The following is a 14382-nucleotide window of genomic DNA, read 5'->3' as shown; positions in this document are numbered from 1 at the left end:
TGGATCCAGGCCTCACCCTGGTATTTCAGGTGGAGGCCATGGCCAGAACTGCTTTCCATCAGCTTTGACTGATTCAGCATAGTGGTGTGCACGGAACTGCACCTCCACAGTCCAGCACTGGGGAGGGGGGCTCTTTAAGGGTGGGGGAGGGTGTACTTACCCCTCCTGCTGCTTTTCCCCCTCCAGCGCTCCTGTTTTTGAAAGCATTTGGGGCAGCAGGGTACCTCTGACGTGCGCACGCACACGACGCATGGACATGATGCATGCATGCAATGTGTGCATGTGCAGTCAGACTTTTGAAGCCTTTTGATGAGGAACGGGGGAAGGGGCAGCAGGGAGGTACCCTGCATTTGGGGTGCCAAATGCTTTCAAAAACGGGAGTGCTGGAGGGGGGAAAGCGGCAGGAGGGATAAGTACACCCTCCCCTGCCCTTAAAGGTCCATCCCCCCCGTCATCAAACCGCCGAACCGGCCCCAGGTCCAGACCAGCCCAGAGGCCCTTAGAATGGGCTCCAGACCGGTCCATGCACTTCCCTAATTCGACAGTTGCGTCCATTCCTTGAAGAGAATGATATCAAAACAGTTATTTGGAAACTTCAGTTAGTTCAAAATGCAGCAGCCAGACTGGTCTCTGGGATAACCTGGAGAGACCATATTATGCCTGTTTTAAAACAGTTGCACCTACTGCCATTATGTTTCCGGGCAAAATACAAAGTGCTGATTATTACCTTTAAATCCCTGAACAGCTTGGGTCCTGGCTACCTTAGAGAGCGCCTTCTTCTGTATGATCCCCATTGCATGTTGAGGTTATCTGGAGAGGTTCATCTCCAGTTACCACTAGTACATCTGGTGGTGACTCAGAGGCGGGCCTTCTCTGTAGCCACTCCTGGGCTGTGGAATGCGCTCCCTGCAGAAATCCGTAATTTATGCTCTTCTTTGGCCTTTAAGAGAGTCCTAAAGACTTGTTTGGCCTGGCCTTCCAAGGTTTTTAAATTGTTTTAAAGTATTTTAATTGGTTTTAAATGGTTCGGGTTTTAAATGGTGTTTGATTTTATCTTTTAAAGTTGTTGTGCACCACCCAGAGCCTTTGGATGGGGAGGTATAGAAATTTGTTGCCTTACACACAACCTCTTTGACGATTCCTGCTGACGAACTTGATCTTGAATTCCTTCTGAAAGCAATCCTGGGGATTTTGACAGCTCGATGTTGTGAACAATATTGGGGGGAAACCTTGGGGGAGGTGATCTCCAGGAATAGTCAGAGCTGGCAGTCATACTTTTAAGGCACCTTGAGAACCTAAGCCAGGCCTGCTCAACTTTGGGGCCCCCAGCTGTTTTTGGATGACAACTCCTATAATCCCTAGCCTCAGTGGCCAATAGCTAGGGATTATGGGAGTTGTAGGAGGGCCGAAATTGAGCAGCCCTGCCCTAAGCAGAAAAATGGAAGATGTACTTATGTTGGATAAATTAATGAATACATGCAACCATTTCAAAAGCACTTCATTCTACTGTATGCCACTGCTCTTGTTGACTTCCGGCAGGACCTCTGTTTATTTTTAGGACATTAGTAACTCCTCTAAGTTGTTGAAAACTCCTTCAATGACCAAAGGCAACCACATGCCACACATGATAGAGACAGAAATCAGAGATTAACACTCCAGTACAGCTTGGAACACAATGTGCTGAGACAGACTTCTCTGCTCCTATTGTCAGCTGGATGGGACACTGCATATGTAAACAAGTGTGGTGCATAGAGTTCTTCTTTCTGGCTCAACAGCTGGCCTGCATGCCCAGAACCTTTCCAAAAAGGTTAGAATTCACTTGCTGACTGGTTTGTTACCAATTACCACAATTGTTAGATTCTAACCCTCAACTCCAGGTAAGAACCTATTGGAGAAATAAGAAATGATTGCTTTGTGCATATGTGATCAGGCAGATAAAAATCTAGACACTAATATGTTACTACCACTAGATACTACTCAGGATGTTTGGCCCTGTAAATGGGTGCTGACCATGGCTTTTGTTAATTCTTTATACACAAAGAAACAACTTACTCCATCAACAGTAAAAGTGTGCAGGCGCACACCATTTTGAAGGCCCTTAGGAGAAGAGAACACAACCCATAGATCAGCTGTCAGCTATGTTTTTACCCACTCACTAATTTTTCTGTGATGTTAGGATTATGTATCTGCATTAGGCCTCACACACATGGGTTGGTTGTCCCAGAGATAGATACCTGAATAGTGATGGCTAAGCCCTTGCATCAGGAATCTTAGTGCCCCAGAGCAAATTGGCACTTCCCTTGAACAGTTTTCTTGGTAGCTGTTAAGGAGCAAATCGTCCCAGGGAAGTTGCCCTAGGGCAGTTGCTGTGTGTGAGGCATCTGCAGAGAACTCTAGCTGCCCCCCACTATAGCATTAGAACAATTCAGAAAACAAAATATTGGTTAAAGCCTACCATTCAGGGTAACAAGCCTCAGAATAAGTACCCTGTGCTTATGAAAGGGAGGCAACAACCCTTCAACCTTAAAGTGTGTTGTAGAGGCATAATTTGATCAGGTGATATTGAAATCCAACTTGAGGAGCATTTGGTGGCTTGGCTTGGCTTCTCTTTAACATGGCCACATCTCCTTGATATGTCTGGGGGGGGGCCTCACCTTTTCCGCATCCAAATTGCTAATGCTAGAGATTGCTTTTGATACAACTTCATTCAAGACTTATTCACATCAATTGTATTTTGAAACCAGGACCTTCACCATCCCATTTCATTTGATGTTCCTCTGGAAGGAATAATATTATTGTAAACATTTGCTTTGTTGAAAGCCCAGAGGACAGAAACGAAGAAAAATGAACAGTTATGCTACAGATGTCTCTTTTGCTGCTTGATTGTGGCTTTCCTTCCTTCCCACACAATCCCTACCTTTTTTTCCTGTGAGCAAATCTTTTTGCAAATCTTTCCCCTTGAGACACCCAGCTGAGCTCCCTGTACAAGTGCTTAAATTCCCCTGCTGTCAGCTTGAACCCTGCTGATTATGTGGGTCTGGCTCAGCCTATAAAAATGTGATGTATTACATTTGTATTCCCCACCCCAGACCTTGCACCCTCATCGCTCCATTTCCCACTGAAAAGTGCCTCTTTTCTGTTTATTCAACACTAAATCCTGCTCATTATGAACTGTAGATCCCAGTTCAGAAGATGGCTCAGGGAAAGAGAACTTTTCAAATTACAAGGCCATTTTGTCAGCTCTCCTTATCTCACTTCTTACTTAAGGAATACATACAGTTTGATAATAAATCGTGCATAATTATTTTTAAACCAGGAAGGAGAATTTGATGGAGAATCACCTTCCTTCTGGTGAAAACAACTAAAAGCAAATGGACTTCCTTATTGTGGCATCACCTCACACAGGCAAAGACTCCTTCATTGGTTGCCTTTAAGGTGCCGTGGGACTTTTGTTGAACAGATGGTACGTATGGCTTATCTAAGCACTAAAAAACCTGCAACCAGAAAGTACTTCCATCATGCCAGTGATGGAAGTTGCTCATGCTTTCAGTTCTAGAGTCCTGGGCTGACATACCACACAAGAAGGCTAGAGCACCACCTGTGCCCCTGTGTACATGTAAGCACCACTGACAGGGATGTGTTGTAGGGCAGTAGTGCTCCATTATTATTATTTATTTATTTGTTCGATTTATATACCACCCTTCCAAAATGGCTCGGGGTGGTTTACAACAAGTTAACAGTTAAAATCAAAACTATAAAAACAAAATAAAACCAATTAAACAATTCAACAGCTGAAAAACCCTGGAGATCCAGAGCAATAATTTAAAACCCTGGAAGGCCAGGCCAAACAGATAGGTCTTAAGGGCTCTCCTGAAAGACAGTAATGAACTCAAATTACGGATTTCTTCAGGAAATGCTTTCTACAGCCCAGAAGCAGCTACAGAGAATGCTCGCCTCTGGGTCACCAAGCAAATCAAGGTCTCTTTGATAGCTATGTGCATGTTGAAGCTGGGACACACATGCAATGCATGGATTTTGGGGCACTGGTTTGAATTCTGGGCACAGTGGCTGACATGATGCTCAGCCTACTGTTTTCGTAATGCCCCACCCGGAAGCTGCTGCAAACCTGTAAACAGCTCAGATGCTGTTTAGAATAAGCAGTGCTACTGCAGTTTTCTGCCTTGTGGTGAATAGGGAAAACTGTGGCAGTGCTAAGAAAAACTGTGGTAGTGTTGCTCATTCTGAACAATTTCAGGGTTGTTCGCAAGTCTGCAGTAGTGGGGGGTTATAGAAATGGTAGGCTGTGCATCATGTCAGCCACAGTTTCCAATATCCCAATAATTTTATAGCTCTAGCAGTCTTCCCAGCAGCCAAGACTCTGGGGCTGGAAGCATGAGGGAGTAACTGCAGAACCTAAGTACTTTTTGACTGCGGTTACACTAGTGCTATGATTACTTTGATAAGCCATAATTTCCATCTTTTCCTATTTAGCCAGGAATACACACTCCGTTTTTCCTTGGAGCTCTGTCCAAAAAAGCCCAGTTCTATATTGGCCAAATGCTGAGGAAGTAGCTATGTTTCATCTTTTTTAAAAACAAAAACAAAAATAAATGGTACTATATATTTTGATGACAGTTAAAGCTGAAGCCCAAAGTAAGCATCAAAATGAAGCTGTCTACCAAAGTTGCAAATGAACTCTATTTTATTGATATTTCCTGTGGTGATACCAACATCTATCATTATTGATCACATAAGTTCTCATGAGGGAAGCAAAGAAACTGATATGAAATATATCAAGGTCATTTACACAGCCTTTGAGAGCACTGGGGAGCATGGGAGGGGGAAAGCAGGAGAGCACCTACCTTCCCCCAGGTGATCCAGCATAGTCCCGGGCCGTGTTCCCTCTAACAGGGATTCCCAGATGATGTTGACTACAACTCCCAGAATCCCCAGCTGCAATAGCTTGGGCTTGGGGGTTATGGGAGTTGTAGTCAACAACATCTGGGAATCCCTGTTAGAGGAACACTGGTCCCAGGATGCATGACTCATGCATCCACATGACTGGTGCTTTTGCATATACACAGCATTCTGGAGGCTGGGAAAATGTGTCCCGGCCTTCAGATAGATAGCTCACAATGCACCATATAATGAGTGCTGTGCATTGAGGGATCCTGCCATGAGTCAGGAACTCTAGGAGCCCAGCTCTGTGTCTTCTTGGGCTGTGTGCAGCCTGAGCATTCACACAAAGGGTGTACACTCACCCTTTACCAAGGCCGGACTGGGGGCACTGAGAGGGTGGTGGGTTTTGTATGTGGGGAGGGAGCTGGGTTTCGAGCATAAGGGGTGCTTAAGGGTGGGAATATTCCCTTCTGCCGAGTGTGGTGGGGCACAGGGGTGCCCTGTGGGTGGGGCGCACTGGGAATATGCCTTGTTGCCCTGTGGGCCAGTCTGATCCTCCCCTTTACCGAGGTAAACAGTTCTGTTAAAATCCCAGGCTACCCGGGAGGGCAGCACTGCGATCAGCCTCAATCCCTGAACTTCACATGAGCAGGGTAGGGCTGCCCAACCCTGGGTAGGCCTGCTCATGTGAATAGCCTCGTTATTTTATATGTAAGTGCTGTTCTTCCACCGCCCCGTCACCGCCTTTGAACTTTCCTTCCCCAAACCACACTGTTAAATGCAAAATAGATTTTTTACTACTAGCCAATTCTCTGGGCTTCTCCCAGCCCACTAAGATTGGGAAAAGCCAGTGGGAGCTACAACAGCATCATGTTCATGCACCAAAGTATCCTTATTTTCATCTGTGAAATGTTTGAAAGTATGCAGTCATGACAAAACTACAGCAAACAAATAGGACCACAACAGGAAACAGTCCTGAAATGATTTAAGCACGACAACTTTAGAGTCCATTATACATCCAAAGGGCCATAGGATTTTGAGAATACCAGAAGCTGATTGTGCAGATGTGTTGTTGATGGAGAATAGTGGAGTGGACAATATTTCGGACCAATACCCAATTCTGTTTTACCATTGTCAGTGAAATAGGGCTGTTGGACAGATATCAATGCTTTTTGTATCATTGCATCCACATGGTGGGTTAAGGCTTCATTCACTGTGGATTTATGTCCGCTACGCAGCTGTTAAAGACACAGAGTCACTGTTCATTTAAAAGTAGAAACCTTACAATGAAAAAGCATTCTCTCTCTCTCTCTCTCTTTCTTTCCCTTTCCCTCCTTCCTTCCTTCTCACAATTATTTTCTTTCTTTCTTGTCTGTGCAAAGAAGCTATCTGTGTGTGAAACTCTACACACAGCTGCACTCCTGACATACTTTCACATAGCTTCTGACAGAGTGTGAAAGGTTAACTTACAGTGGCATGTACAGTATGTGGGCCAGATGTTCCTGCCATCTCTTGATTTGTTCTCATGCAATTAGTTCCATTAATGAGAAAGGTTATGGACTGGCAGACTGGGGAAGTAAAGTCATATGGGAGAGGTTAAACAAAGGCCATTACTGACCTCCATGAGCTCAGTTTACACTCCTGCGTGTTCCTGTTTGAGAACTGTTGGGTGTGGGGAATATGTTCACAAGGGCTAGGAATGTCTCCAGTTTCTGCCAGGTGCCTTTCTGAGTTCCTGTGTAATGTAGCTCTAGGAATTCTCCACAGTGCTTTTTTTAAAAGAGGAAGTCATGCGTATGTCTCATGAACCTGGAAGTGTGCTAAGAGGGTGCCTTTCTGGCCCTACACGCCATGCCAATGAGTGGAAGGACCACCTGGGCTGATGGAAACTGCACATTTTATTTGGCCTGTTGAATAGCAAAGTAACCCAGTACAAACTATCTAAAAGGCCCTATGGAAGCAGCTTGCAAGTTTGATTGTCCTGGCATTATGATGGCCCATATGCTTTTTGAAAAGTGACAATGTTGTAATACATTGCAAAATACAACACAGAGTGATTTTGGAAGTGGGCCAGCAATTCTATGGTGTTCTTGCAAAGCCCAAATGGTTGTAAATAGTAAGGAAACATCCAGGAACTTACAGATAGGGGAGAATATGCTAGGAGAAAGAAAAGACGAAGTACAATGTAGCTCAAACCATGAACCAGCACAAAGACCAAGTAATGAAGATCCTTCAAGTTGCTGAGAGAGATGATTACTGTTAAGTTAGAATGGTCACACTGTAGTGTAGATATTTTAGAAAAAATGCATGCAACTGAGACATTAGCTGTGACGTCTGAAAACACTACCAACACTTGAATCTGTGTCAGAATATACTAGTGGATCTGCTTCACATTGCTGAGTTCTCTTTCGCAGAACCCCTACAAATTTGATCTACAGCACTAGCAAACATTGCTTTGCATGCATCTTGAAGTCTATGTGAGTCTCATAAATCTATATGGGATAATGTACTGTGATTCATCAAATGTCATCCCCTGGAGAAATTCTGGACTATTTGTTCTACACGATAGAGAATAGGAAATCTACTCAGCTCTACTCTGAATGTCAGTACTAACAGTGAAAATAATATTCATTCCAAGGAGGCCACAGTATTCAGTTGGAGGATGGCTTATGGGTAGAATGTCAAACATATTGTAATGAGTTTGCAGTCATGAATGCTAGCTAGCTTATTCTTTTGTAAGGCAGATCACTGGCCAATAGTTCAGGAGGGCAGCTGATGTTATTTAAGGTGAGCTAATGGTTAAGAGATCACCCTGGAGTGGAAGTAGTAAGCGTCTTGTAAGATGGCATGTATTTTCCACCTGATGGATTGAGGCTGATAGTGAGAGTGCAAGGTGACTCATTCCTTCCACCCTCCTAGTGAAGGGAATGTATATGTGGCAGTTTTTGTGTCAGAGATAGACACAGACTGGCTGACATTGTAACTAACAAAGCACATGTGTTAGGAGGCTCTGTGGGGATGTGGTGGGGAACTGCATGCAGCTCTCCCTCAGCCCTCCTCCAAAAGCACTGTTGTGCTAGAGGTTAAAATTTCCCAGCTCTGCCCATGCCCCGTAAGCACTCTGTAAGAGAGGAAAGATGGCACTTGCAGAGTGTGGGCAAACTCTGGTGCAACAGAATGTGTGAAGGACTGGGCAAGTTGCTCATGAGTTCCCATCACATCCCCACAGAGCTTCCTAATGCACACTTTGTTAGAATGTCAGCCTGAGTTTTGGACAGACTGAAATGGAGAAACCGGTAAGAAAACTGAAGCATCCTGGGAGGGATGCAGAGCATCTCTCCGGGAACTGATGTTGCTGACTTGTAAGAATGCTCTGCTATTTCAATTCCATCTGCTAATCAAGTCCTAGATTTGTATATTAATATATCAAATATCACAACACCATAAGTCTCCAGCAGGGGCGCAGACAAACAGCTTGTGTTCGGCCCTGCCTAGCGGCCCCTCCAGTAACACCCTGTGTGTGTGTGATGTCATGCGCACTGGGGCATGGCTTGGGCTCCAGAAAGTCCCAAACATGCTCTCCCCATTTCATTTCAGGCAGTGTTTGCTGCCTAACAGCATTTATTTCCCTTCCTCTCCCCTCGCTGGAGGGAGAGGAAGGGAAATAAATGCTGTCAGGCAGCAAGGGGGAGGACTGGGGTGGGCCTTCAGTCGACCGGTTTACGCCCCCTTTGCAACAGGGGCTCCAGTGGCCCTTTTCATTGGCAGCCCAGATTCTTTGAACCCGTTCACTCAATTATGGCTCTGCCCTTGGTCTCCAGTGATCTCTTCTCCAAAGGAAACCAGCAGTCTTGGAACTTCTCACCACTTGGGAGAACTGAGCAGCATGTATAACAATATTTTATGGGTTTTAAATAAATCAAAACAAGAGAAAAGCCCTTTAATTGCTAAATATTCCAAGGAGGATCTTTCTGGACTTTGCAAGAAATATATAAACTAACGGTACAATAAGATTCTACTATTATTTTTCTTCCTATTTGGTTATGTCTATTTTTTATACATGCATAGAATTTAATTAAATCATATGTATGATGGAAAAGATGTATTGCCTTTTTTGACATGAGACAGAAAAAAGACAAATCTGGTGCCAAATGTTTGGACAAATATGTTTGGACAAATATCTAAGTGATTTATCACAGAACCAATTCAAGCTACACCAGCCCAGCACATATTAAGAAAGAGTGACTGCACTGAGAGTGCACATGGTAAAATAAATTTATTTTAAACCAACACATATTAACACAAACATTGTTATAGTATTGGTTGATTACTTGATTGGATAAATACCAGGCTCATGTTCCTTTTTGTGCAGTGGTGGCCCAGACCTTTCTGCACCCAGAGGCAGAACATCATATGCTACTTTCCTGGTGCATGCTTCTTCCTCCCTCCTACTCTCCTTGTGCATGCAACCCTTTCCCTTTGTTTTCAAGTTGTGGAGGTGATAGCCACCACCACTGGTGTATACGCACTGGTGCACACACACACTCATGTCTGCCTTCACCTCCACATTATGACGGCAAAGCCACCACTGCATGACATGCACACCTTTCTTCACTTCCGTTTTCATGCATAACTGGCCTGATTATGAAAATGGAAAGCAAGCAGAAGGGGAAATGCAAAAAGAGCAGCAGTAGACTACTGCAGATGCTTTATATGCTCTTCCCTCACTTTCTTGTCAGTATCCTCACCCTTTTCATAAACAGCCCAGCAGTGTATGAGGAAGGAGGCAAACAGAGAGAGAGGTATGAAGAAGCAAGGTACATCTAGCAGGGGCAAGTGCTGAACATTAGGAGAGTTTCTTTCAGAGATTCTAGAGTGTCTTCTTTAGTAAGGAAGCCACTCACATGTCTTCAAAGGTCATGTCTTTGAAGTTAAACATGCTGTTCTGACTTTTATTTATTTATTTATTTGTTTGTTTGTTTGTTTGTTTGTTTATTTAACTTGTATACCGCCCAAACTTTCATCTCTGGACTGTTAACAATAACATAAAAACAACTAAAACAAATATGAAAAGTTAAAACACTTTAACAATTTAAAAACAGTATAAAATTAAAACAGTATAAAATTAAAACTACGAATTTAAAAAGCTGAAAAAGCTTGGGTGAGGAGGTGGTTCTTCAGATGTTTTTTAAAAATAGTCAAGGATGGGGAGGATCGCATCTCAGCAGGGAGCGCATTCCACAATCTCGGGGCAGCAATCGAGAAGGCCCGTCTCTGTGTGGCCACCAGATGAGCTGGCGGTAACTGGAGACGGACCTCCTCAAGTTACCTCAATGGGCGGTGGGGCACATAACGAAGAAGGCGTTCTCTTAAATACCCAGGGCCTAAGCCATTTAGGGCTTTATAACTAGCACTTTGTATTTTGTCCGGAAACCTATCGGCAGCCAGTGTAGTTTCCTCAGCAAGGGAGTAATGTGGTCTCTCAGAGATGACGTGGAGACCACCCTGGCCGCCGCATTCTGAACCAGCTGAAGTTTCCAGACTACATACAAAGGCAGCCCCACGTAGAGCGTATTACAGAAGTCCAGTCTAGAGGTTACCAACAGATGTACCACTGTATTGAGGTAATTGATCTCGAGAAACAGGCACAGTTGACGTATCAGCCGAGGCTGATAGAAAGCACCCCTGGCTCAACCTGCCTCAACCTGAGAAACCAGGGATAGGTGTGGATCCAGAAGTATTCCCAGACTGCGGACCTGTTCCTTTTGGGGAAGTGTGACCCCATCTAGAACAGGTAGGTAAAAATCGTCTCTGGAGTTCTGACCCCGCACAAGAAGAACCTCTGTCTTATCTGGATTCAGCTTCAGTTTATTCTCCCTTATCCAGCCCATTACTGCCTCCAGGCAGGCATTCAGGGAAGATATGTCATCTCCTGAAGAAGTTGACATGGAGAAATAGATCTGGGTGTCATCAGCATACTGATAACATCCCGTTCCAAATCCCCTGATGACCTCTCCCAGCGGTTTCATGTAGATGTTTTATTTTTACATTTTATATCCTGTTTTTCCTCCAAGGAACCCAGAGCGGTGTTCTACATACTTAAGTTTCTCCTCACTGCAACCCTGCGAGGTAGGTTAGGGTGAGAGAGAAGTGACTGGCCCAGAGTCACCCAGCAAGTATCATGGCTGAATGGGGATTTGAACTTGGGTCTCCCCGGTCCTAGTCCAGGACTCTAACCACTACACCATGCTGGCTCCAATGTTGATGTTAAAAAGCAATGGAGAGAGTATGGAGCCTTGAGGGACACCATACTTAAGCTCAGATTTTGAAGAGCAACAGTTTCCAATTGATACCATCTGGAATCTGTCCGAGAGGTAGGAGTGAAACCACTGTAAAACAGTGCCTCCCACCCCCAACCCCCTCAGATGTTCCAGAAGGATACTATGGTCGATAGTATCAAAAACCACCGAGAGGTCCAAAAGGACCAACAGAGTCACACTTCCTCTGTCAATTCCCAACTGGAGATCATCCATCAGGCCGACCAAGGCAGTCTCCACCCCAAAGCCCACCCAGAAGACAGTTTGAAATGGGTCTAGATAATCAGTTTCCTCCAAGACCACCTGGAGCTGAGAGGCCACCACCCTCTCAATTACCTTGCCCAGCCATGGGAGGTTGGAGACAGGCCTATAGTTGCTCAACTCTGAGGGGACTAATGTAGGCTTCTTTAAAAGAGGTCTAATGATTGCCTCCTTGAGACAAGGAGGCATCCTGCCTTCCCTCAGAGAAGCATTTATGATTTCCGCCAGGCCTCCTACAACAGCCTCCCTGCTAGATAGAACAAGCCATGTTGGACAAGGGTCAAGAGAGCAAGTGGTAGGCCACTCCAAGCAGCTTGTCCACATCCTCAGGAGTCACAAACTGAAACTGATCCAGTCAAACCACATAAGAGGAGTTGTCAGACACCTCCAATTCAGACATCAAATTAATTGTGGAGTCTCCGTCTAAGTCAGCCTGAATCCGAGAGATTTTATCTGTGAAAAATTCTTTATACACATCACAACAGATAACTGATGACTCCAAATTCTGGTTCAGGGGAGCAGGGGCAGATACTAGTCCCCTCACAACCCTGAACAGCTTCGCTGGATGCAAGTTTGCAGAAGCAATACGGGCAGAAAAGAACTGCTTCTTTGCCACATGTATCACCTGAGCATAGATCTATGACATAATCTGTTGGATTCAAGTCGAGACTTTCTCCACTTGCGCTCCAGCTGCCTACCCTGCCGCTTCAGCCCCCATAGATCTTCCATATACCAAGGGACCAGTTTTAAAGCAGGTCGGAGGGGACGCTTAGGAGCAATCATGTCTACTGCCCTGGTGAACAAGTTGTTCCAATTCTCAACCAGGCCATCAACAGGATCACTGGCAGAGCCAACATTAAATCCCTCCAATGCTTCTTGGAATCCTACTGGATCCAATGACCTCTTCGGGCAAACCATTCTAATAGGCCCTTTGCTCCTGCGGAGGTGGGGAGTGGCTGTAAGTCCGACCTTAACCAGATGGTAGTCCGTCCATGACTGGACTGCATACGCTAATCACACTGGCTTGAATCCCAAGCTACTCTTCTGTGAGGGGAAGATATTTCAATCCCTGCACACAAAGGGAGCCATTTTTGCTGACTCTTCCTTCCTGCTGCAGCCCGCAGTGCCACATGTTCTGCAAGTGGGCCACTGAGGCAGCATTAAAGTGTGCCATCGAGTCGGTGTCAACTCCTGGCAACCATAGAGCCCTGTGGTTGTCTTTGCTAGAAAGCGGGGGGGGGGGGGGTACCATTGCCATTTCCTGCGCAGTATGAGATGATGCCTTTCAGCATCTTCCTATATCGCTGATGCCCAATATAGGTGATTCCTATAGTCTGGGAAACATACCAGTGGGGATTTGAACTGGCATCCTCTTGCTCCCTAGGCAAGTTATTTACCCTCTAATACAATCCTCAGGACTAGATTTTTGAGGAGAGCTACCAATGAAAGGCAGAGGCAAGAATGCCCTATTCTATAAGGAAAGTTCTGCTCACAGAAGTTAGGATCCAAGTCATTATACTTTAATAAAAAGTTTCTTCCAAATTTTGATTCTAATGTTAGAAAAGAAATTACCCTTCTGACCATCGTTCCCTAAGCTAATGTTTTATCTATGGGAAACTCCCCAGTTTTATAAAGTAATCACAGCATTATAGGCACATGCTCCTTCCTGTTTTGATAAGATTCTTCCATTTTGGAACCGTATCTCTACTGTGCCCTCTTTAGCCTCTGGTCATAATAAAGCCATTCATTTATTCATTCTACTGTGCCCTATGCTTTTAAAGAATGTTTAGTATCCCATAATTTAGGTGTATGGAGAACATAGTTCATGACATGTTTTGGGATCATAAGCATTACTGAAACAGCCACTGAAAGAGATGCTGTCAAATTTAGTATTTTTCCACTATTATGCATTCCTATGGCATTATTTATTTAGGAGCTCTCAACAAAAGACCCTTATTGCGCAAAAATAAATAAAAGATGGTATACAAAAAATAAAATAGAAGACGTTTTGGTGTAACACACCATCATCAGTTAAACATACAGACATGCACAGATAAAAACCTCCTCTGTTCCCCAGCTGTTAAATTCTGTAGACCTGATAATGTTCTCTTCCATGACTGGCAGAGAGATAATGAGGGAAGGGGGAAGAGGAAAGAAAGAGAATCACCTGATTTTTGTCAAAGGCTGATGATACTAATAGCATCAGCCAGTGCCTCCCAAGAATTAATATCTGGTCTCATTTTCTCTATAAATAATGCTTCTTTTATTTTCCTTTTGTGTAAATTCCTTTCAATCCCCAAAATAGATATTTTAGTATTATTTAGGAATATATTGCATTTTTATACCACCCCAAACTTCAGTCTCTGGGTGGCTTACAAATGGTTAAAATAACAGTAAGATTATTAATAATAACAAATTAAAACTGCAAAACCAATTAAATGCAACCATTAAAAGACCAGAGTAAAGAGATTTGTTTTTCAGGCCCTCTTAAAGGCTATCAAAAAGGTGAGGGCTCGTATCTCAGCAAGGAGTACATTCCTGTGCTCAGGAGCAGGTCTTCAGAAAGTCCAACTCTGAATAGGAGGGTGAGTGGTGGAGGCCTCCAGAGAGGGACTGCCACAGTGACCCCGAGAAGCCTGGAAGAAGAGGACTTGGGTGAACCAAATCCCCTCTCCTCAAAAACTCTGAGGCCCTGCCTGGGGTTGGTGAGAGGGAGAAGTAAAAGTAGAGAACAGCTGTGGAGAGATCAGGGTCTTGACACAGATACAGCCTTCATTTAGTCCATATTTTTTAAGAGTGTCATCTAAAATTCAGAGTTGTCTTCTATTCGGGTAAAAACAGCATTCAGTTGGGCATTTGCCACTTGCCTTTTTGCCTTGGCATATTTAGCTTAATTAACCTAAAT

Source organism: Hemicordylus capensis, chromosome 3, assembly GCF_027244095.1.
Source record: "Hemicordylus capensis ecotype Gifberg chromosome 3, rHemCap1.1.pri, whole genome shotgun sequence".
NCBI lineage: Eukaryota > Metazoa > Chordata > Lepidosauria > Squamata > Cordylidae > Hemicordylus > Hemicordylus capensis.
Note: the sequence above shows the minus strand (reverse complement) of the source record.